General features: G+C 37.9%; 1 long non-coding RNA gene and 1 pseudogene across 1 annotated transcript; both read right to left on the reverse strand.

Moving 5' to 3' along the window:
- Positions 1–2,898: 2,898 nt before the first annotated feature.
- LOC118714373 lies at positions 2,899–24,227 on the reverse strand. Its single transcript, XR_006740995.1, has 4 exons — positions 24,105–24,227; positions 16,672–16,685; positions 14,633–14,640; positions 2,899–2,910 (listed from the first exon to the last, which is right to left on the reverse strand). It is a non-coding gene; the product is annotated as an uncharacterized LOC118714373 (long non-coding RNA).
- A 2-nt stretch (positions 24,228–24,229) lies between these two features.
- LOC123651997 lies at positions 24,230–24,828 on the reverse strand (annotated as a pseudogene).
- Positions 24,829–25,076: the final 248 nt, after the last annotated feature.

Here is a 25,076-nt window from a genome sequence, read left to right on the forward strand (position 1 = left end):
GATGCAGATAGCTCTAGCAAGTTTGGCTCAGTGAATAAAGCATTGGCCTGTGGACTGATCAAGGCCACATACCTCAGTTGCATGTGGGAGGCAACCAATTGGTGTGCCTCTCTCACATCAATATTTCTTTTTCTCTCTGACTCTTCCGCTTCCTAAAACTCAATGGAAAGATATCCTCTGGTGAGGATTAACCAACCCTCCTTTCCCTCCCCCACCAAAAAAAATTAGCTTTTAAAAAGATGCAGGTAGACATGAAAGAGACAGAAATCACAGAACAAGGTGACTGACTTAGTGGGCAAGAAGGAAGGTAGATGAAATTACCAGGTTGGCGGAAAGTTTAACAGACTTTAACAGTGCATGGTATGGGCAAATGGAGACCTTCATACACAGATGGTAAAAGAAATTGGTATGTGGCCTTGATCAGTCCACAGGCCAATGCTTTATTCACTGAGCACAACATTTTTAGAAACAATTTGTCAATAAGTGTGTTATGCATGCTTTGACTGAAAAATTTATAGGTAATATTTACTGTGTACAAACATAAATGCTTATTGCAGCCTTATATGTAATGGAAAGAGTGGAAACAACATACTTGCCTATCAAAAGGACACTGGTTGAAAAACAAAATCACATGTATATAATTAAGTTCTATTATACTTTTTAAAAATAAAAAAAAACAATGTTGCTGTGGAAGAGGCTATAAGATCTGTTTATTAAATGAGGAAAGCTAGATACGTGTGTGGCATTCTTCCACTTATGTACATTGGAATATGGATAAAATGCTTGAACATACATAGAATTTTTCTGAAGGATACTTCAAAATCTTACCTGTAGTCACCCCTAGGAGGGCCTTGAAAATCTTTAGTAGAAAAGAAACAACTTTTACTGTGTGTGTTACTTTTACAACAAAATTAAATCAATTTATTTTAAACATGTTTAGACTTTGAATAGGGGTGAGAAAAAGAATGCCAGTATCTTTCATAGAAATATACAAATAAAAGAAAAAAGACAGATGTTATTTGGCAATTTTTTTTTTTTTAATGGCACAGGCTTAGTTTCAGAATTCGCACCTACTTATACTACAGTTCTCAAGGAACTTGGCCGTCCTGCTCAGCCTTAGCCACAGCCTAGGGTTTGGTCACTTGACCAAGTTAACCAATCTATGCAGACTGGCCAGCAATCCATTGCCTAGAGTAGAAGCATGATCTGATCCAATCAGTTCTCTCTAGAATGTGAACTAGGACACCTAGAGAAAGTAAGTCATTAAGGTGCAAGGGCAAAAGCCGAATGCCGTGGAGTAGAGTTGGGGATTTGGCAGGCTGAAGCCTTGTGGGAGAGTAGAAAGTGTAAAGAATCTGGTTAGTCAGGAAAGGAGTGTTAAGCAGGCATGCAGAGATATGTAGAGATGTCATGATAGTAACCCATGTAGCCATGGCAGAGATGGGGAGAATCCCAGGAACAGCTTGACTTCCTCATAACTTCCAGGACAGGTTTGGTTGACATTTTTTATTCCACAAATAAATTTTGATTTTCTTGAAACAAAATAGGGCAATAATAAAGAGCACGGGCTCTGATGTGAGAGCGATTCAAACACCCACTTCATTTCTTATTCCGGGAAAGTTTTTTCACTTCTCTAAGCCTCAGTTTCATCTTCTAGGAAAGCTGCCTGGTGCTGTCTTGAGGTGTGTTTCAGAATTAGTGTATTTGTATCTTGCCTCTTTTTAGGCTCATTCCCTACACACAAATCACCTGCATTCTGGGTAAATACACGAGGGCTGAGAAGAAAGCCAAATACCATTTTCAAAAATCTCTCTTCTTAGATCTTTTGTGAAGGTTTGAGTGGGTGTTTAAAGCTAATAATCAAAAAGAGGTTTCGGAATTACCCACCTGTTTCATATTCACAATGTCCCTTTCTCCTCGAGCTCAGATAAAAGTAATGCTTTATATCTATATAAAGAATGAATTTAACTTTTGGAGTATTTTCACATCTATTCTCTCATAAAAGCTACCTTTTTTACAGTTTATATGGCATTACAACTCTTTGTGAGTTCTATTTTTTTTATTTTATTTTTTTTATTTTTTTTTTTAACAACCTTGGGAAGTAATTTGGCCAGTTCACTTGTAAAAAAACAGATGTCAGTCTCATGGCCAGAACCCACAGGTCTTGAGTTTCCAGCTTGTTGCATAAACCACTGAGTCACAATGCTTTTATACCTGTTGTAATTTAAGTGAAACTACAGATGAGGATTCAAATCTGAGATTCTCCCAACGTAACATTTCTAATATTAACTTGTCATTTCATTCTACACCCCTCAGCACTCTCTATACTCCCAAATTAGACTCCTAGCTGGGAAGTTATGGGAGAGTGAATAAGAAAGAAGGGAGGGAGATTCTTCTCTAGTTTATTCTTGGTATCCCTTACTCCCTCATTCCTAGACCTAGTCATAGCAAAAAAAGCTGTTGACCAATTGTTAATTGTGAGTTTATTATTGAAATGTGTTATTCAATAGATAGGGACTCGGGGAATAAAGGAACACAACTTTTTCGTCAGGAGAAAGGTATATAACATGGAGAGGAGGTTGGAAAAGATTAACTATAGCACTATGTATTTCTCAAGCTAATATTTCAGAGATTTTTCATGTGATACTCTCTGTTTATTCTCATAACTAAAGTAGGTGGACCAGGTATTATCTCCACCTTTATGCATTAGAATTTTAGTTGGGATAATAATGCCTAAATTTAAGGAAATGAAAAGATTAACAAAGGTCATACAGAGGGCAAAGCTGGAACCAAAACCCATGAGGCTCTCCACTCAATGAAAACTTAAGGGTTGCACAACAAAGGCTAAATGCTAAAGTGTAATAATAAATACTAACTGCAGAAGAATATGGTCATTACATCTACACTCTTCTCTAAATTTTCTATCTCATGTTCCCTATGCTGTTTCATTTAATATTCAAAGAAAAAAATTAATATTTTAAAAATAATTTCAAAGTCAAGTACTACCTGAGCATTTAATTAGTGATTCTTCAACCTGATGACATTTAGTTTCTGTATTCAGGACTGGATCATTAACAAGGGCTGTGAAACATGATTGCACATATAATTCATTCAGTTTATTGATTGAGCTCAAGCTCAACTATCATCAAAATGCTCCAGGAGAAAACAAGCAATTTCATTCAGTAACTGCTAATATTTTAGATTAAAAATAAATTGTAGGTAAAAACAAATACTGTATGATCTCACTTATATGTGAAAACTGAAAAAAGAAACTCATAGAAAAATATATTAGACTTGGGTAGGAAGAGGCAGAATTGGAGAAAGGAGGTCAAAAGGTATAAATAAACTTCTAATTAAAAGATAAATAAGTACTAAAGGTGTAATGTACATCATGACGACTATAGCTAACATTGCTGTATGATTTATAAGGAAGTTTTTAAAAGAGTAGATTCTAAGAATTCTCATAAGAAGAGAAAAAATTTTTCTTATTTATTTTATTGGGATGATGGATGTTAGCTGAACCTACAGGTTTGGGCAAAAATAGGTTTATAGTTTTGAGTACACCAAATAGAGTTTATTCTTGTATTATTATTATTATTAATTTTTGTATTATTTTTCATACAAATAACTGTAAACCTCCTTTTGCAGCACCCTGAATTGTGGTAATAATTTCATAATACATATAAGTCACACCATCATGCTGTGCACCTTAAATTTACACAGTAATATATGTCTGTTATTTCTGGAGAAAAATAAAATTGTGATTCCACTTATACAAGATATCTAAAGTAGTCAATTCATAGAAACATAAAGTAGAATGGTGGTTACCAGGGGCTGGGGAGAAAGCGTAGTTATTGTTTAATGGGTATAGGTTTTCAGTCTTGCAAGATAGAAAAGTTCTGGAGATCTGTTTCATAACAATGTGAATATACTTAACATTGTTGGACTACATACGTAAAATTAGTTAAGAAGGCAAATTTTGTATTTTTACCACAATATAAGTAAATAAGTTATATTGCTTGGGATGATTAAAAAAAAAAAAAAGTACTCCAGATGGATAGTGGTGATGGTTGCACAACAATGTGAATGGACTTAATGTCACTGAACTGTGTGTACTTAAACATGGTTACCTGGCTGTAGTGGCTCAATTGGTTGAGTGTCACTGGAGGGTTGCCAGTTGAATGTTGTTGTTGTTTTTCTCTCTCTCCACTTCCCTCTCTCTAAGTATGCCCTCAGGTGTTGATGATTTTTTTTTTAATATTAAAATGGTAAAAAATATATTAGGTATATCTTATCACAGTTAAAAAAAACACACACCTGTATTTAAACTACCAATGTGATTTTAGCTTTTTATCCCATTCACTATTCTGTAAAGAAACAACTTTCCATTCTTCTATGTAGGCCACTATAAAGCCAAGTCAAACATAATCAATATTGTTAGGGAGATATTCAGACCTAAAATCTATAGAGGGAGATTTTATTTCCAAGACTTATCATCACATTGTGCAAAAAAATATTTTAATGCCATGAATTCCACAAGGCACATTACTTTCATATGTTTCATTCGGTGGAATTATTAGATAATTACCTTGCCTCATCAGTGACTATCACATTTCAAGATGTCCATTTTGTAGACATATTCAAGTTTATCCTGTAGTTGAAAATGTATTTAAAGTCATTTACTGTGAATAGCTAGCTGCTCATTTTTCTTAAGTTTCAACTAATAAGCATACAAAGTTTTAAATTTATTTTTAAATTTCCTTTTAATATGCTCTACTAGTTACTTAAAAAATTTATTGATTGATTCTTGAGAGAAAAAGAGAAACATTGACTTGTTGTTCCACTTATTTATTTATTCATTGGTTGATTCTTGTATGAACCTGTAATTTTGGTGTTTGGGACAATACTCTAATCAACTGTGCTACCCCGCTAGGGTTAACAACAACAAAACTTTAAGGATAATTTATTGTAAACTTTAAGGCATTTATTTCCTTCTTTCTCAAAGAAATAGTTATGTAATTCACCAAGGCAACTGTTATCTACCCTCTTCTTATCAATTTTTAAGTAGTTCCATTATTTCAAAATTTTAGTGAAATATTTGCTATTATCTTTCCTTAATAGTCACTTATCTCCTGAGATCTTTCATTTCCTTTTCCTATTTGAATGTTTGATATTTAATGTTTCCTCAATAGATTTCGATCTGCTCTTTCTCCAATTATCCCTGACTAATCTTTCTGTTGCACATTACATAAAGACTATTTTAAGTATATTCATAATAAGTCACGAATCCAGTATCATGTGTCCTACAGATAGTACTATGCAGTCATTTTATTTCTGATTAACAATTTGTGGGACAATATTAATTATACAGTGCTTTGAACTATTAGCTTTTTCACTTGTGGATTTGTGTGGAATGGGGCTGGGGAAGATATTTATGATTTCCACTAAAGCCCTCACAGCTCAGGCAGCCTTGTTATTCATTCCTGGTGAACTCCCGTGACTCCTCAAGCCCTACCCCCTGCTTCCTCATTCCTAGAGAAAATAGGAGTTATCAAGTGTCAACTCAGTCACTTCTCTTTCCGAGTGAAATTTGGAAATCATAGACTTATCTCTATACTTATTTGTTTCTCTCCAATGTTAATATTTGTAACCCTTTCTGAGGCTAACCCCTCTGTATCCTCTTTTATATCTTTCTAGTCTTGCTATACAAATATCTCCTCTCCTATATCTATCTGCAATCTTTCCCTCTCCACTGACTCTCATATATATATACATTTTTAAATTGGTTTTTTACAGAGAGCAAGAGAGAGAGATAGAGAGCTAGAAACATCTATGAGAGAGAGACATCGACCAGCTGCCTCCTGCACATCCCCTACCAGGGATGTGCCTGCAACCAAATTACATGCCCTTGACCGAAATCAAACCCGGGACCCTTCAGTACACAGGCCGACGCTCTATCCACTGAGCCAAACCGGTTTCGGCTCCACTGACTCTCCTTACCCTACAAAATGCTTCAAGACTCCCTTAAGCCATTGCACAGAGCTGTCTATTGCAACCCATAACAATCTGGCTACTGGCACACTTCTCCTAAAAGGGCCTGCCAGGTCTAATGACATCGTAATTTACATCCTTCTCTACTTCTCTGTGGTATTTGACCCTTTTCAATAAATACCACTCCTTAAATTTTCCCCTTTCTTAGATTTAGTTTTAACTGGAAGTGAACTTGACATAACATAAAATTACCCATTTTAAAATGAACAATTCAGAGGCATTTGGTACATTCAGAATGTTATACAGCCACCACCTCACCTCTATCAATCTAGAACATCTCCATGACTCCAAAAGGAGAGCCCATACACAGTAAACAGTTGCTCCCTGTACCTCCATCCTCCCAACTCCTGGCAACCACCAGCCTGCTCTGTCTCTATGGATTGACCTATTTTGGATATTTCACATAAATGGAACCAAACAATATGCCCTCTTGTGTCTGGCCTCTTTCACTTAGTGTAGTTTTATTTCGAATCCCAGTATTTTGTCATATTTACCTTAGATTTTATTTAAGTAACGAAACATTACAGAGAGAATCAAGATGCCTTTGTAGTCCTACACCCATTCAACAATAACTTCCCTTTTTAATCTTTTTATTATGGAAAATTTTTAATTTATAAAAGAGAATAGTGAAGTGAATCACCATTACTCATTAATCAACTTCAACAATTATCAACATAGGGCCATTCTTGTTTCATCTAAATTCCTTATACTCCCTCTCCGCACTGGATTGTTTTGAAGCAACCCCAGAAATAATTTCATTCACAAATACTTTTCTGATATTTTTAAGGGAAGTATTTGAACATTAAGTATAAACTTTATAGTGTGCCTGGGGTAAACTATCCAGATCTTCAATTAACTGCCCTCCAGTTTTAAAAGTATAGGAAAATCATAAGAAATCATCTGCAATCTCAGATCTTAAAAAATTCATATTAGTAAATTCTAGTTTTAAAACAAATCCAGCATAATCTCCTAAATTTCTGTACTTACAAAGGCTCTCAAGTGACAAACTAATGTTCCTTACACTGAGCTTAAGGTATTACAAGATCTGAATTATCAAAGAAATGGCCAAGGTAAAATATGTTACTTAGGCAAGAAATATACTTTCTGAGGTAAAGTTTTTAAAAAAACATTTTTGCTGAATTTCACATTTCATCAGAAAATAATGTCTTACTATATTAGATATAAAATGACACAACTAGCCAAAACCGGTTTGGCTCAGTGGATAGAGCGTCGGCCTGCGGACTGGGGGGTCCCGGGTTCGATTGTGGTCAGGGACATGTACATTGGTTGCGGGCACATCCCCAGCAGGGGGTGTGCAGGAGGCGGCTGGTCGATGTTTCTCTCTCATTGACGACGTTTCTAGCTCTCTATCCCTCTCCCTTCCCCTCTGTAAAAAATCAATAAAATATATTAAAACAAACAAACAAACAAACTAGTGCATGCACATTCAACATTATTAAAAAAATGACACAACTAGAGCCCCAAAGTGGTTTTTAGTTACACTGAATAATGAATGAGTGTTATATGAATATTGTTAAGAATAATGGAAATTACTACTCTTTACTTCTTTGAATCTAAGTTTTTTAGCACCTTCTGTTTTCTACATGTTCTTAGGGGTGGTGGTGGAAGGGGTTTGTTTGGAATTTCAAACATCTTTTCCGATACATTTGATGATTATCACTTTGCTACCCCCTAGATCTAGCCACTATCATCTCTCATCGCCTTTTATGATAATTAGTCTTCTAACTGGTCTCTCTGCATTGGCCTTGGCCTGCGTCTGCCCCAAAGGTCAGAACAGACTTTTTAAAACATGTCAGATCCTATTATTCTTCTGTTCAAAGCACTCTAGTGGCTTCCCATTCCACAAATTCCCACTATAAATAATTATCTCTCATTCTACATAACTTTTTTTAAATCAATTTCAAGATAATTTATATAAAATAAAATGCATCCGTGTACAGTTTTATGAGTTTTGACCGATGTGTACACACATGTACCATGAAGGTATAAAACATTCTCATCCCCACAAAATGTCCCCTTGTGTGCCTTCTTCATGACCTTTGAATATTTTGGACATCCTTGAAGGTGAGAAATATGTTTATAATGATCTGAGCCTAGAACCCAACTCTATTTATATATAAATACAAAATATTTTTGCACGGTTTTAATCAACACCTGATTTTCCAGAAATGCAACTATCTTGTAAATCGAGGGGAGGTGGCACTGTAACCGGAATCCAAGTTCAGCTGCCCCCCAAACCAAACGCATTAGACAGACGCTGGTGAACAAAGAAAAAGGCTTTATTCAAATGCTGCTTCCCCGAGGAGATGGAGACTCTTGTCAAAAATCCCATCTCCATATCTTAGTGCAGGCAGAGGTTTTTATAAAGAGGTGGAGGGAGAGTAGGACAAAATCAAGGGGTGGGGTTGAAAAGTCCTTTACGTGCAGGCCGGCACAGTCCATTCCGATAAAGACCTGGAAATTGGTCAAGAGATGATCTGATGTGCACCATCCTGTGTCTACGTCATCTTGGTTTTACATTTGAAGGTCAGCAATCTCCTGGAACGGAGATGACTGAAGGTCGGAATGTATATCTGCTGAAGTTAGTTCCTAGAATTCTTATACAAACATGCTGTTTATCTACAAGCTACATGCTAGAGTCAGTATTTGCAGAAACAATGTCAAAAGAATAGGGAAGTGAGTTACAGTTTTTCACTGTTACAGTTCTCTGTTCAGAATTTTACCTGAGGTTTGCCATTTTGGAAAATCATGTTGGAGGTTCTGTAAACATCACCATTTGTGGCATTTGAGTTTCCAAAAGAATACTCTTCTATTAGTCTGCATTTGTTGTCACATTTACAGTGGTTCTACATAAAGATGAAATATTTAATTATGTCTTTATAGTGTTTATGAACACATTTTCATATTGAAATAGATATTATTTTATTATAAATTACTCTCATATATATGACAGGTTTGGCATATTGGTTCTTTAGAAGTTAGGTGTGTAGACAGGTTAGTTATCTGTAAGTTTAATTTCAGGCTATTAAGCAAGTATTAACTATCCTATCTAATAAAGATGGAATATGTTAATTGACCATCACACCCTCAAAGATGGTGGTACCCACAGCCACAAGATGGTGGTGCCCAGTCCCCTCAGCCCCAGTAGGACCCTGGCTGGTCCAGCTAGTTTGTGCTCCTGCCTCTGAGTTCCCCAGTCCTCTCAGCCCCTAGCTGCTGCTCAGGGCTGGCACAAGGTGCATGCAAGCCTCTGATAGTGGCTTCCCAGTGGCCCAGAGCCACTAGAGACTAAGGTACCCAGAGCTGGCCCATGCTTGCACTGCTGACAGTGGCAGCAGCAGAGGTATGATGGGGCATCACCTTTCCCTGATTGCCAGGTCGCCTTCCACCCTAAGGACTCTCAGACTGTGAGAGGGGGCAGGCTGGGCTGAGGAACTACCCCTCCAGTGCATGAATTTTCATGCACCAGGCCTCTAGTTTGTTATAAAAAGAGAGCATTGACCTATTAGATTAGAGAAGCACTACCCCTCTTGTCCGATTACCTCTCTGATGGAATCTACTATTTACTGTTTATTCTCCTCTGCAGTCCCTACTTCCCTCCACTGGCTTTCCTGCTGTTCCATTAAAGGCATATGCCCACCTCTGGACCTCTGTCTTCAGTTGCTGTTTGCTTCCTGTGCTGGAATGCTCTTCTGATGAGGATCTATGTGATTCATTCCCTTTCTTCAGTTCTTTGTTTAAATGCCACCTTTTCACTGAGGCTTTCCCTGATATTGTGCAGCATTTCTCATGTCCCTTCTCTGCTTTATTTCTCTTATAGAACTTTCTACTCTCTGGAAAGATTTTATATTTTATTCATTTGCTGTTGTCTATTAACCTGACCTCTACCCTTTACCTCCTCTCCTCCCATACTAATATGTAAACTTCATGAGGACAGCTGCAAAATGTGCATTTGTGCTGGTGAAAAAAAAAATTGTCCAGTTATCCAGCAAAATGGCATTTGTTTGCATATGCTACATAGTTGGCCCTCAGTTGCCTTCTTACCTTCCAGCCTGGTATATTATACTAGTTTCCCCATTGCTTAGTCCTCTTTATAAATGTAGCAGCATCCCTAGAGTTTAGAATAGTTCCTAGCACATAGTAGGTATTCAATAAACATTTGTTGATGAATGCGTGTGTTCCAAGAGAAGTGTTTTTATGTGATTTTATCTGAAAGTTTTAAGATTTAAATGTTTTTACCTTTTTTAAAAAAAACAATTTTAATATATATATATATATATATATATATATATATATATATATATATCTTTATTGATTTCAGAGAGGAAGGGAGAGGGAGAGAGAGACAGAAACATCAATGATGAGAGAGAATCATTGATCAGTTGCCTCTTGCACACCCCCACTGGGAATTGAGCTCTCAACCCCAGGCACATGCCCTGACTGGGAATTGAACTATCATCTGCTGGTTCATAGGTTGACGCTCAATCACTGAGCCATGCCAGCCAGGCAAGAGCAATTCTTTAAGCATCCTCTTCCCTCAATCATGCTAGATTCTCATACCTTACACATTGCCAGGTTGTCAGGTGCTGACATCTTGTTCAAGAAATCAAGCACTCCTGCTTGCTGCTGAAACAGTTACTGTACCCCGCAGTTAGTTGTCCTGGGTGGTAACCAGCTTCCAAGACAGCACCCAGACCTCCTGATGTTCACACCATTAGGTAGCCTCTTCCAGCATTATATTCGATACCAGGTTTGGTCTATGTGACAAACAGAATCCTGGGAAAGTGACAGTTTGTGACTACTGAGACCAGGCCAAAAAAGACATTGCCACCTCTGACTTGCTCTCTTGAATATCTCACTCTGGGTGAAGCCAGCCACCGTTCCGCTAGGAGACTCAGACAGCTCTAGGGGAGGGCCACATGGCGAGGAGCTGAGGCCTCCCGCCAACAGACAGCACCAGCTCGCCAGCCCCGAGAGGGAGCCATCTTAGAAGTGGATTCTCTAGCCCCAGTCAAGTTTTCCAATGCCTGCAGCCATGGCTGATATTTTTTCTATAACCTTTCGAGAGACCTTGAACCAGAATCACCTAGGCTAAGCTGTTCCTGGATTCCTTACCCACAGAAACTAAGTGAGATAATAAATGCTTGCTGCTGGGTTAAAACCGTTTTTGGAATGGCAGTATGTCACAGAGCAATACACAACTAATACAGAATGGCTCGTTCAAGTCCAAACATTGTCTTTTGCTTACATGACACCCCTGGAACGTAGGAATTCTTCTGCTGTCTCATGAGGTACTGGAGTATGGAAATTATTGTGCGATTGTCTATGCCCTTTATCCCTCAACACACCACGTGTTTCTTCGCTAGGATTGTACCTTCCTAGTCTCTTGGCTCAGGAAGCAAAGCCCAAGTTCCCTCCTTTCCTAGAAGCAAAGACCTATTTGCAGACCTGCCGTCCTTCATCCCCAACCTTAATCTTGTTTTTTGTTTCTGTCTTGGGGAAAAACTTCTCTATTTTTATGGCCATAATATATATATATAGATTTTTAGAGAGGAAGGGAGATGGAAAGACAGAAACATCAATAATGAGAGAGAACCACTGATTGGCTGCCTCCCGAACTCCCTCTACTGGGAATTGAGCCTGCAACCCCGGCTTGTGCAATTGGCCAGAACTGAGCCTGGGACCCTTCAGTCCACAGGCGGACGCTCTATCCATTGAGCCAAACCAACTAGGGCATGACCATAATATTTTTGTACTTTAACCTTCTCACCCTCTCCAGGACTTTTAGAAATAAAAGTTAGAAACAAGCTTACCTTTTTTCTTTCGTGTTATAATCCCTTCCCTGAGACAGTGAACAGATGGCTCTCTCCTTGAATTCTGAGTGGTGGGTAAGGAAAGAGGAAAATGGAGGGAAGAAAAATTAAGGTAATTATCTTGAAATACTGTCCTACCACAATTATCAATATATGTTGGGTATTTACTCTACACTAGACACTCTGATGAATGCTTTAAATATTTATCTCACTAACACCTTACAATAGCCAATGAAGTAAGTGCTATTATGCTAATTTTACAAACAAGGAGGTCATGCTTAGAGAGTGATTAGTAAGTTACTTGCCTGAGGTCTAAAAACTTGTAGGTGGCAAAGCTGGGATTGTACCAGGTATGTGTTTTATTGGAAAGCCAAGGCTTTTGACCATCACCGTGTGGTTAGGGAGGGGAGAGAATGGGTCTTATTTGGCTCCATTTGTTCACATAAATGAGCATGCCAATCATAGCTAAGATTTATCTGTTCATTAAGGCATTGCTGGCAGTAGCTTCTACTGGCAATACTTTTCAGGCAGTCATACCTACTCTGTGCACATGAAAATCAGACATTTTATTTAGTTTTTAGGTCATCCAGCCAGCCAGCCAGCCAGAAAATGTTTCCCAAGTGCCTGTGCTGTAGGCACTGTGTGTGATGCTGGAGATACCAAGCTAAGTTAGATACTCACCATGAGCTAAATGTGTGTTTGGATGGTACAGGCATATAAACTAGTAATTACAGGAGTGAGATAAGCTCTGTATCTAAATAGTGTGTGAACTATATGTTCTGGAATGCAGAGGAGAAGTACAACAGGGAAACATACCCAGAGGTAACATTTCAGCCTTCAAGGTGAGTAGAAATTCACCAGTAGGGCATCCTGGACAGAGGAAGGGACCTGGGCAAAGGTGTTTGGCAGTTTTGGAGAGCTCCAGGTAATTGAGAATAACTGAAGAGCAGGATGGATGCTTTGTAGGGATCAGATAATGAAGAGGTTTGTTATACCCTGTTGGCTAATAAAAAGGATTAGAACTCTCACCCCATGGGTGGAACTTTCCCGCAGATAGGCCTTGTTTGTCAGAGTTTTCAAAATTAGAATGCCTACAATGTTCTGTCTCCTCAGGCCACCTCTCCATATTGTATTTTGCCGCACTAATAACATACTTAGGACTCCTATCTACCCCTCTAGACGTTTGAGTTTACTTCTGCCACAGCAATGGGAAGTCACTAAAGAATATTTTAAAGCAAGATAGTATTTGCCCTTTCAGAAAAGGCCACGCTGGCTTACTGTGGAGAATGAATGGTGAGTCCACAAACTTAAGGTCAAAATTAGGAGACTTCTTGGATGAGGAGGCTGAGGGAGGGGGAAGAGTCACGATTCCCAGGTTCTACTGGATGAATGGTGGTGCCATTCACCCAAAATAAAATACAAAAGGAAGGTTTTACTCTGTATGTTATATAAAGTAAAATTCCTTGCGAAGGATTGTGGAGTGCTTGCTAGAGTCCACTTAATAGCTCTCAGGACTACATAGATGAAGTTCACCTTGAGACTTTTCAAAAGTGACACAAATGTGCCAATAAACACTGTGATATATTTATGTCACAAATCAAGATACATTTAGGACATGTTGGGAAGAGTAAGAATTTTTCTTATACTGCTGGTATAAGAAAAATGAGACATAATGTTTAAAATGGGGACTGTTCTGAAAAATCTTCTGCATATGGTCACTTTAATAAAAAGTCTTTCTGAATGAAAATACTATGTACATAGTATTAAAATAAGATATACATGTTTTAAAAACAAAAATTTAAAAAGAATGTACATGTTTAAATAAACACGTCTTAGTTACAGCTTATAGGTATTCTCATCTTGAAAAATAATTTAAAACTGCTTACCATACTTTTCACCAGAGTTACTACTGGGAAGCCCCATCAATAATTTATTTATTTATTTTTGTTAATCCTCATCCCAGAATATTTTTCTACTGATTTTTAGAGAGAGTGCAAGGGATGGGGAGAGACAGAAAAACGTCAATGTGAAAGAGACGCATTGATTGTTTGCATCCTACACATGCCTGGACCAGGGTCAGGGATCAAGCCTGCAACCTAGGTACATGCCCTTAGCCAGAATAGAACCTGGGACCCTTCAGTCTGCAGGCTGATGCTCTATCCACTGAACTAAATTGGCTAGGGGAGAGAGAGAGAGAGAGAGAGAGAGAGAGAGAGAGAGAGAGAGAGAGAGAGAGAGAGAGAGAGAGAGAGAGAAAGAAAGAAAGAAAGAAAGAAAGAGAAAGAAAGAAAGAAAGAAAGAAAGAAAGAAAGAAAGAAAGAAAGAAAGAAAGAAAGAAAGATATTGATTTCATCTTCCATCACTGGGCATGGAGCCCATGACCAGGAATTCAACCACAATCGCCTGCTACGCTCATGCACTGAGCCACACTGGCTGGGCAAATATATCTTAATTGTTGAAAGTATTATAGATGTCCCCCTTTTCCTCCCCATTGACCCTCTCCAACCCATAGGAGAAAACAGCAATTACAATGAACATTTTAAAATTTCCATATGCAAAAGTTGGACCTGACAAATAAAAATTAAACCCTCCGTAGGGAAAATAAATTTCAATTTAGCACATTGATCTTCAGAGAAAACAATATGCACATTTGAAAATATTTTTATTGATTTCAGAGAGGAAGGAGAGGGAGAGAGAGAGAAATATCAATGATGAGAGAGAATCATTGGTAAGGCTGCCTCCTGCACACCCTACACTGGGGATGAGCCCATAACCGGGACACATGTTCTGACGAGAAATTGAAGTGCAACCTCCTGGTTCATAGGGCAATGCTCAACCACTGAGCCACGCTGGCCAGGCACTGTATACATTTAAAAAAATCATTTAAAATATTTTAGATTTGTTTTCTCTGAGGATTTAAGAAAGTATGCCTCATAAAACTCTATGAGTTCTGGAAACAAGTTTAAATCTTATTTTTTTGGTATTTAGTATTTCAAAAGATAAAGGAGGATCTTAACTTTTCCCTTTTTATTAGGAATGTGAAATTCTTTACATGTAATAATAAAAATATGCTGTATTCTCAAACAATATAAAAGTGGTACTGTTATTTGGATTTGCACATCATTTCTATATTCTGAACTATGTGTGTATATATTCATTTTAGGCTATAATTTTGGATTCTTTTAAAAAATAAAAACAGTAAATTTTCCCTACAAACTAGCAAACAACAATTGCTAATTTACGTCTTATGTTTTCCAGTTGAGAATGTGGCCATGTGTGTCACGAGGTGGATGAGATCATTCCTATGTTGAGGAAGCCGAAGTGCTTTTCTAAGTCCATGGGTGGTCTGGCCGGATTTCCGAGTTGAGTTAGAACAACCTTTTATGTCATGGGATGCCTTGCCCAGGTTGTGCAATGTAAAACCAAGCAAACCTGTTACTCAACTACTTCAATTCTATTCCTTCTGTATCCCAATTAGATTATTTCAGTATAAACATGATCCAATAGACTATTTACCAGGTGATGAAGATGGTAAAAATTTCTGTGGACTTACTGAATTAAAAAAACAAAAAACCACAAAAAACTAGTTTGAAAGTATGCTGTGAGTCAGGTGGGACTTGGAAGGCACTCAGAAAAGCAGGCTTTATTATTTAAAGAAAACCCAGAAAAGGTGATATCAGAGTCAATAGTTTTTTACAGGGGTTCTCCTTCTCTCTTTTCTACCCACTTGGGATACCCACAAGCTCCCTTTATTTCTCATCCTAGGACTATGCCACAGGTGTGGTAGGTGTGGCCACTGGAAGCTTTTGCTTCCCACCAAGGCCCAAGAACAGGTCATTGAGACTGGATGGGGCTGTGCTCGCTCTGGGTAGAAGGCGGGAGAGAAAGCAGGAGTACTATATGTGAGTCATCCTAACAAGAGAGCTTTTTAAGTTCTTATTTCAGCCGTTCCATATTTCTTTAGTTTTTCCACAATGGCCTTAAAAGTCGGTCATCTATTTCCTTTAAAGTAGATGATTCATTTTTTTTATTGCTTTGTGTTCTGCCATCCAAATTTACTTGGATAAAAATGTGGGTCAATTAACTTTGAACTCAATTTCAACTGGTCCTTAATTTGTTACCTTCTCAAGTATTACTTCCTCAAAGAAAAATAAAACAAGTATGATCCTGAAAAAAGGATTTGTGGAAATTTTATTTAAGAAAAAAGAAATTGCTACCATTTCTTTGGGCAGGTCTGTACTATAACTTTTCACTGTCAACATCTGAAATTTCCAGGCTTTCTTTAAAAAACTGCTCTTGCATAAGATTTTTCTTTTTTGTTTTATTCTATAACTAGAGGCCCAAAGCATGACAGTCATGTAAGAGTAGGCCTTCCCTCCCCTGGCTGCCAGCACCGGCTTCCCTCTGGTACCTGGGACCCGGGCTTCCCTTACAGCCTCAGCTTCGTCTGGAAGGACATCTGGTCTAATTAGCATATTAAGCTTTTATTAGTATAGATTATTATAGATGTTTCAAGTCCATAACTACTTTGCTGCATTCTGAGGACATTTCAGGGTCTAAATCCTGTAGAGATATACAGATTATTAATTGTATTATTCAGTGTATATACTAAACAAATGATTTTAAAAAAATACATTTTATTGATTTTTTACAGAGAGAAAGAGAGAGGGATAGAGAGTTAGAAACATCGATGAGAGAGAATCATCGACCAGCGGCCTCTTGCACACCCCCTACTGGGGATGTGTCCTTGACCGCAATCGAACCTGGGAACTTTCAGTCCATAGACAGACGCTCTATCCGCTGAACCAAACCGGTTTCAGCTAAACAAATGATTTTTGAGTGCCTACTATGTGGCAGTCACTGTCTGGGTGCCAGAGATATAAAAATGAAGCTCAAAGTCTAATTGGGGGAATACTACATATTTGAATAATTATGAAGTAGTCGATGAAATATTAAAAGAGATCTATTATACAAAATACAACTAGAACTAGACAATGGAATAACTAATTGTGCCAAAGAGAGTCAAGGAATGTGATAATATTTGATGAAGATATTAAAGAATAACTAGAGATTCTCCCAGTGGGTCTACCCAGTGGGAGGAGGCATTCAATTACAGGGAACATTGTTTGCAAAAGCAGGGAGGCCTGAAATGCAAGATAAATCCTGAAAGTGGCCTGGAATCACTGGAATTTAGGATACAAAGATTAAGCATAAGTTCCTTTCACCAGTTGGCTAGCTCTCCCAGCTGCCTCTCACATTCTCCTCTTAGTTTCACTCCTGCTTCAGCTCCTAATACAGCAGAGCTCTTTTCTCCCCCAGCACCTCTGGACATTGAGTAGGTAATTTCTCAGCTACTTTATGAGCATGAGACTCCTTTCATGAAAGGGACACACCTTGTGCCTCATATTACTTTCTTTAACAAAACCAGTCACTCCCAGTCTGATTACTCCCTCTATTTACTGGGGTTTATTTTCCCAAAGACTTGATTGTTTTCAAGTCAAGGCCATTTCGGAAGACTGAAGATTTACCATCGATTGAGATATTGAAAGAATATATAGCAAATTCTGAAAATAGCCCTGAGAAGTATTCTAAAAATATTTTGAGAAATTCTAGCATCAATTATAGCGTCTAAAGAAGGTTCTTTGACAAAAAAAAAACAAAAAAACAAAAACAAAAACAAAAAAACACTCCACTGGCTGTACAAATTCTAGCATGTTTTAAAATAGTCACACATTGTTAATTTTTAGGTGTGATAATGATATTGTGGTTATTTTTTTAAAGACATATTTTGGAGAGACATAATTAAAATAATAAGGTGAAAGAGTGTGGGATTTGCTTTAAAATAAACCAATGATGGGAGGAAAGGTTAAGTGTGGGGAGTAGATGAAATAATATTAATGAATAGACATCTGAAGCTCATTGCACCAGTCTATTTTTGCATGTTTAAAACATTCAGTAATAAAAAGTCACCTTACCTTATAGTCACATTTCATCTTGTCCTTGTAGGTGAAAAGGAAATAATCGTGTTTTTTTTTGTTTTGTTTTGTTTTTACAAATATAAAGGCACATGCAGTACTTTAATAGCATCAACTCATTAGCCCCTCCAGAGGTTGAGATCATTTGAGTTCTTTATAAGGACTCTAATACCTTTGGCTGTAAAGGATTTTATATTTATATGTAAATAAATAATCTTTTAGTATTTCTAAAGATAAATAAGTAGACAATTAAACATGCAAATCTAACCATACTAAAAATTCTACCTTTTATCCCAAAGAGTGCACCATTTCTAATTTTAGCTTGTCATTGTCTTTTATTTTACAGCACAACTGCACTATAAACACTAATGAATAAAAATTACCTAGTGTAATTGTCATTTTCCTCCTATTATAATGTATCAAGTTATATTGATTTATTTGTCTTTTTTACAGTGCCTTCCTCCACCTATTTAAAAATTTTGTTAAAGACCTCCAGGCATTTTTGGACAATAGAGATCGTGTTAAAATCAGGTCTCTCCTTAGTTCAAGTTGTTTAGCCTGTAGAGTAGCTTATAACACGAGATGTTTTCAGCTTCTTTTAAAGCATGTAAAATGCTTTGTTCCAGGAATGGTAAGGTGACTCAGTGGATCCTCTTCTAGCCTGGGTGAGCACAGACTCCAGAGCACAGGGTGAGCTCACCTGTTGGAGATAAACAATGGCCACAGGCAAGTTTGTGCTCTTCTTGTTTAAAACAATTCTGAACTCATAACCTGTGCATTTTGTAGTCGTCCTCCTTGCTCCAAATCCAGCTTAACCAACACACCTTTAATTCTTAACTTTTTCATTTTAAAGATCGCTTCTACCAATTTCAATTTATACATTCTCCAGGACACTTTCCTGTTAGGTGAGTATTCCCAAAGTGTAACCTAAGGGCCACTTCTGTCCAGCTGCTTGGAGTGCTGTCCCCTGCCACAGCATTCTGGATCAGAATCTCTGGAGGTGAGGCCTGGGCACGGGGCTTCAGTGCACATTTACAGCTGGCAGCAAAGCTTAGGAGGAAGTTTTCATTTGGCTATGGAATGGCAGGGCCAAGAACAGTAAACCACTACTTCTCTTCTGCCTACTCTCTTCTTTAAAAGTGTATTTCCTGCTGAGACAGGTTTGGCTCAATGGATAGAGCGTCGGCTTGGGGACTGAAGGGACCCAGGTTCGATTCCGGTCAAGGGCATGTACCTTGGTTGTGGGCATATCCCCAGTAGGGGGTGTGCAAGAGGCAGCTGATTGATGACTCTCTCTCATCGATGTTTCTAGCTTTCTATCTCTCTCCCTTCCTCTTTGTACAAAATCAATAAAATATATTTTTAAAAAATAAAATAAAAGTGTATTTCCTCAAGAACTGGACTCAGCCTGGGCGGTATAGCTCAGTGGTGAGCATCGACCTATGAATGAGGAGGTTGTGGTTGGATTCCCAGTCAGGGCATATGCCCGGGTTGCAAGCTCGATCCCCAGTGGGAAACATGCAGGAGGCAGCCTATCATTCTCTCTCATCATTGATGTTGCTATCTCTCTCCCCTCCTCCTCCCTTCCTCTCTGGAATCAATTAAAAAAAATTTTTTTTAAAGAAATAGACTCATATACAGAAAACAGACGGATGATTATCAGAGGGGAGAAGGCTTGGGGGACTGGGTGAAAAAGGTGAAGGGATTAAGAAGTACAAATTGGTAGTTACAAAATAGTTATAGGATGTAAAGTACAATATAGAGAATATAATCAATAATATTGTAATAACTATGTATGGTGTCAGGTGGGTACTAGAAATATTATGGAGAACACTTTGCAAATTACTCGATTATCTTACTACACTTGGTAGTAATACAAAATAATATTGAATGTAGACTCATTGAAAAATAAAAATTTAAAAATAAAATAAATACTGGTTTCACTGGTTCTCATTCTTTTAAAATTTGAAAAACTTGTGAGGATTTTATGTCAATGAGGAGATATTACTTAGGCAAATTGTGCTGTTTTAGGGCAGCAGTCTTCAAACTACTAGTATACACACACACACACACACACACACACAGAGGATGGTATAGGAAAACTTTTCAAGAGCTATGAAGGCCAAGGAGGGTTTTAAAGGATCAGGATTCTGGATATTCAATTTCCCTTTGCACTCCTTAAAACTATTCTGCAAAAATAATGTCTGGAGAGCAGCCGACAGGGCGAAAGAGAAGGCTCCTCCTGAGCTCCCCTTCTCCCGTGGACGCACTGGTAGCACACCTACACGTGGAGCAACCCCCTCTGAAAGAGATCCAGAAGCTAGCCAAGCAACTCCCACACCTCAGACAAATAAGAAAAGACCCACCTCAAAACAGGTAAGAAAAGCTGAGACACACTGTCTCCATAAACCTCACTCCTCAGCGCTGCACCATACAGCGAGGAGGGTACCTTCTCCCTGAGGAGCGAAGGGTTTGGACTCTATACTTACCGTATTTTTCGGACCATAAGACGCTCCGGACCATAAGACGCACCAGTTTTTAGAGAAGGGAAATGAAGAAAAAAAGATTCTGAAACAAATAGTGTCCTAAAATATTTTATGTGCATTAAAACCCAACATCACAGTCATAAACACATGTAATCAACCCTGTAAAGTAAACAGCAGCATTTAGAACCATTTTAGAGCCGGGCAAGCACACAGAGACCACACAGAGCCGGGCAAGTAAAAAAACTTTTTTTTTTAAAGTATATGTGTAGGCTATATTTGGACCATAAGACGCAGGGGAAAAAGTGCGTCTTATGGTCCGAAAAATACGGTAGTGCCCCAACGTTGAAGACTCCCACTCAAAATCCCTAGCTCTGAAAGTCAATAGGCCTTGCTTCCAAGAGGCCCACAAGGTCATAGCAAACAAACATAACATTATCAATAAATGGTGATGGGAAAATTGGACAGTCACATGCAAAAGAATGAAACTGGATCCCTATCTGATGCTTACACAAAAACAACTCAAAGTGGATTAAAGACTTGAATATAAGATCTGAAGCTATAAAACTCCTAGAAGAAAAGAAGGGAGGGAGGAGTAAGTTCTTTGATATTGGTTTTGACAGTGACATTTTGGATTTTACACCAAAATCAAAGGTAATAAAAGAAAAAGTAAACAAGTGGGACTACATTAGACTAAAATACTTCTGCACTGCAAAGGAAACCATCAACAAAAAGAAAGACAACCTTTGGAATGGGAGGAGATATTTGTTAACCACATAACCAGTAAAATTTTATGCAAAATATGTAAGGAACACTAGCAAAAAGGGAAATAACCCAATTTAAAAATAAGCAAAGGATCTGAATAGACATTTTCCCAAGGATATACAGATGACCAAACAGGTACATAAAAAAGTGCTCAGCATCATTAATCAGCACAAATATAAGTCAAATCAAAACCACAATGAGGTATTATCTTACACATGTTAGAATGGCTGTGCTCTAAGAGACAAGGAATGTGTATTGATAAGGATGTGGAGAGAAAGGAACTATTGGTGGGAATGTAAATTAGTGCAGCCATTATACAAAATAGTAAGGAGGTTCGTCAAAAAAATGAAAAATAGCACTACTTCATAAACTAGCAATCCCACTTCTGGGTATATATCTAAAGGAAATGAAATCACTATATTGAAGAGTATCTGTACTCCTGTATTCATTGCAGCTTTAATCACAATAGACAAAGTGTGGAACAAATGTCCATCACCAGGTGAATGGATCAAAAAATGTGACACACACACACACACACACACACAAACACACACACACACACACACACACACACACACTGGATTATTATTCAGCCTTAAAAAAAAAAGGGGGGGGGAAATCTTGTCATTTACAACACCATGGATGAACCTGCAGGGCATCATGCTAAGTGAAATAAGTCAGACAGATAAAGACAAATAACTGCATGGTATCACTTACCTGGGGTTTCAAAAAAAAAAAAAAAAAAAAGCCAAACTCATAGAAACAGAGAGTCGAAAGTGGTTTCTAATATCTGGGGGTTGGGGAAAAATAGAGGTTGATAAAAGGATACAAACTTTCAGTTGTAGAATGAATAAGGTCTAAGGATCTAATGCACATGTGTCAAACACAAGGCCCGCGGGCCAAATCCGTCCCTCCAGGCCTTGCAATGTGGCCCGCACCGTGCTGTCATCACTGCACTCCGCTGCGTTTCCATCACAATGACAGTTTATGACTGTTCAGTAAACCATTCGGCCCGTGATTTAGGCTGGATTTTAGATTTTGGCCCCTTCTCTGATTGAGTTCGACACCCCTAAATGGTGACTATAGTTGACAACTCTGTAGTGCATGATTGAAATTTGCTAGGAGAGTAAAACTTACATGTTCTGTCTTTCTCCACCAAAACAATAAATATGTGAGGTGATGAATGTATTCATTAATTTAAAGGGACAAATTCTTTCACAATGAATACTTGTATCAAGTTGTGTTATACACTTTATTTTATGATTTTGTCAATTATATATTAATAAAGCTAAAAAATAATTTAAAAAGCCTGATCTATCTGAGGATAAAAAATTTCCACCTCTTCTTTCACACATCTCTTCCCCTTTATGTCACATTTAAAGAAGAAAGGCCCCTTCTTACCCTAATCTTTCTATAGCGTATTACCTTTTGGTAGGAAAAACCTCTGTAATCCACAGAGATAATTAGAAACACAGCATAGGTATTGGCATAGTGTTGAGGAAGGAGTCACATTAATGAAAGAGTAACAATTCCATTTGCAACAAGATGGTTTTCTATTTCACTTTCAAAGATCTACAATCAAGTTCTCAACTGATAGGACATTAAAAGCAAATTTTGGTGCTAAGTTTCCCTGTGATTTTTGCCATATGATTCTGAGAATGCAAAGGACTGCAGGCATTGCTGTAACAAAACTCCTATTTCTACCTACTTATTTACAAGAACAAATTTTGCTCAACATTTACATTTATAATAAAGCACAAAAAGGGGAATAAAACTGAGGTTAAACACTATCTCAATTTAGCCATAAATAATAAGTAATTATGCTAAATTGATACCTGACCTAATTTTAGCAAAAATTACATACTTGACCTAATTTTAGCCAAACCAGCCAGTCCCTATCCAACTCATTAAGAGATACATTAAAACAAAATTAGATTTTTCTTATTAAATACATTTCCTTATAAAAATGTATTTATGCTATTTTTATCAATAGTATGCTTATAGCAATTGAAATGATAACTTAATCCAGAATAATTAATCCAGAAAAATTATAATTATTTGGGTGACCAGCTTTATGGTCACCCAAAAATTTTTAATGTAATTTCAATGGATATGCTTTTTGTTATGATAATTAAGATAATTGACAAAAGACTTTCAAGAATAAAAATATGTTCTATTAGGGTGGAATTCTTTGGTAAAGCAGAATAAAAATATGAGGTCAAAGACAGAAAAAGGGAAAGATTCAAAATTTCTGATTATTAAAAACAGCTTGTTCAGCCCTAGCTAGTTTGGCTCAATGGATAAAACATCAGCCTGTGAACTGAAGTGTCCCTGGTACAATTCCAGTCAAGAGCACATACCTGGTTTCGGGCTCAGTCCCCAGTTGAAGGCATCCAAGAGGCAGCTGATCAATGATTTTCTCTCTTCATTAATGTTTCTATCTCTTCCTCTCTGAAATCAATAAAACAATATTTTATTTACTTATTTATTTGAGCACAAATGTTTTAATTCTCTAAAATAAAAAATTTTAAAAAGAGTTATCTGTAGTTCAAAGCTCATTTCTATGAGGTGTCACATCCATCACCCTTTTATGAGACATAAAATTAAGAAAGGGTACCTCCAGAAGCTACCTAAACATTTCAGCTAACTGTTAAGTTAAAGTTAAGGTTGTTTTCACACAGAAATCCAAAGAGGACAGTGAAAATGAAACAAGTTCCACATGGTCATTCAAATCTTGCTAAAGGAACTAGAGTGGAAGCCCAAGCTGGTGAGCAAGTGGGAGAAGGAAAGAAAACATGGTTCAAACAGATCCCAAGAGGAAACCCAGTACTAATGCTGGCTTTGGCTTTCTGTAGGTAACCCCTATTTTTTGTCCCAGGTGACTCTATTAAGTCCCACTGTGGCAAAACCAGTCCAAATCCTATCAAGGTAAAAAGAAGTCCCTCACTGACTGGTTGGGTGTAGGCAGTAACCCATGTCCTCCCACACCAAGAGACATCAATTCTGGCAAGAAACTTCCAACGTGCCTTTGTGGTGCTGTTGAGAGGATGCCTTAGGCCAGGCACGTCTCAGTGATGTTCTGCTGGCTGAGATACAAGGTGGGAGGAGAGTAGGCCTTATTACCATTTAGGTTCTTGGCCTTGAAGAAGTAGAAGACCTGCCAAGAGGCTGGCCCAATGAGACAGAACATTGAAAGGATGCTGACCTATAAGACCCAAGTGTTTGTTGGTTCGTTGGAACCTCCATCTCCTCCTCTCGCTTCTTCGTGTAGGCAAAATCATCCACGATAGATTCTGGCAGGTCTTCTAGGCATCCTAGCTCTACCTCTAAAGGTTTGAGCTTCTCTGCGTCAGCCATCTCTTCTTTTGTTTCTCCTCCACTCCATGTTCATGTCTAGGGTCACGAGTTGGTCAGGTAACAGCCCTGCTCCCTTGCTCTCAAAACATACTTCAAACATGTCATAATCTTCAGTGGTAAAGGCAAAATTTCCCTTGGTTGCATCCTCCTTGGAGTACAGAATACGGCCAGCAGAATCTGTGATCCTGAGGTGGGTGCGCAGGCCGCCAGCGCCCCCAGATTGGTCACCAGCAGGTCCTTTTAGATCTCCTCGTCGGAGCTGATGGGCAGGTGGAAGGAGATGGTGAGAACCAAACTGGGGCAGAGCAGGAGAGGTAAAAGCAGCAATGCTGACTGTTAAAGGCCACGCTGGGCTTTAGGCATGGTGCCGGGGGCTGTTCAATAAAAATACATTTTAAAGAATAAAATAAAAACATATGAACAACAGCTTGTTCATATATTTAAAAAAAAAAAAACCTAGATGACATGATATTTACATTCAGTATGACTTATTTTTTAAAGTGCTGTGATATTTTTCAATGACAATACTTATAATACACTGGGAGTTAACATCCTTTGCAACCATTTTAACTTGGGATGAAAAGCTTTACATGTCAACTTAACAATGTGCA

This window comes from Pipistrellus kuhlii, unplaced genomic scaffold (genome assembly GCF_014108245.1).
Source record: "Pipistrellus kuhlii isolate mPipKuh1 unplaced genomic scaffold, mPipKuh1.p scaffold_m20_p_10, whole genome shotgun sequence".
Taxonomy (NCBI): Eukaryota; Metazoa; Chordata; class Mammalia; order Chiroptera; family Vespertilionidae; genus Pipistrellus; species Pipistrellus kuhlii.